Below are 1,139 nucleotides of genomic sequence, written 5' to 3'. Positions count from 1 at the left end.
TATTATAGATATTTTGCATCGTGTGATTTCTAAATTGGCCTTGTTGATGTATCACAATAGTTAAAACTTTATATCTATACAGTTAATCATAGAAAAATAGCTACGGTTAAAGTCTTTTGTATAATTATCTCCGGCAACGAAGTTGGAAGGAGGTTATGTTTTCGCCTTGTGTGTGTTTGTTTGTTTGTGAACAGCTTCCTGTCCACAATTTTAGTCGTAATGAAACTTGCAGGAATTAAGTGTTAAGTGAAAAACCTGGGAATGATTAAATTTTGGAAGGTCAAAGGTCAAGGTCACGGTCAAGCAAAATGTCTAGTTCACGTAATCAGCCATAAGTTTGGACATCGTTGTCACAGAGACTTCAAACTTGGTTCATATTTGAGTATATGAAAATCCACGCCAATTATCACATGTTAAGGTCAAAGGTCAAGGTTCACCAAAAGGTCGTGAAATGAGCTGCTGTGGCTGACAATTCTTGTCAAGCAAATCATGTAAATTATTGATTTCTAAAGAATGGCCATGAAGGTTATTTGCCGCCCTCCTCCTTTCATTATTTTCAACTTAACTATCATATTAACACAGAGATGGATTATAAGTTTCATATTTAGTACCCTCCACCCTTCCTCCAGGAACTACAAAAATGTAAACCACCATTATCCCATGATAACTGCTTGTTAGACCAAGTCCGGGAATTACTTCAATTTTAATATAATTTTCTTACTTATTCAGTATTATATTTTATAGCATACAAAACGTAAACACCATAATTCAAAATGTGGATAGTAATGTTGTAAATGATAATATTGCTACTATATCATATGTTGGCCAAGTAAATCTAAAATTTCGTATGTATGCAGTGTTGCCAAAATGGATACAAACAGTATCATTTTGATATGGAGCTACTCCATACGTTTTACAACGCTGACCATCAGCAATTATACGAAATGGCCAAAAGTGGTAAAAATGGGATTTTATCCCTAGATTTGGGAATTTTGGGTGTCTGATGGGGTTATTCTGTACAAAATTTCTTTGAAGAAGAAACAGAGATAGGTAAACCTTTATATTGTCGCAATTAGTTTGCTTGCACTTATATGGAGTTTAGTGAGTAATTTCTATATTATTAAAGCCTATAGGATCAG

This window comes from Palaemon carinicauda, chromosome 6 (genome assembly GCF_036898095.1).
Source record: "Palaemon carinicauda isolate YSFRI2023 chromosome 6, ASM3689809v2, whole genome shotgun sequence".
NCBI lineage: Eukaryota > Metazoa > Arthropoda > Malacostraca > Decapoda > Palaemonidae > Palaemon > Palaemon carinicauda.
The sequence above is the reverse complement of the archived record's forward strand: the minus strand, read 5'-3'. Positions refer to the sequence as shown.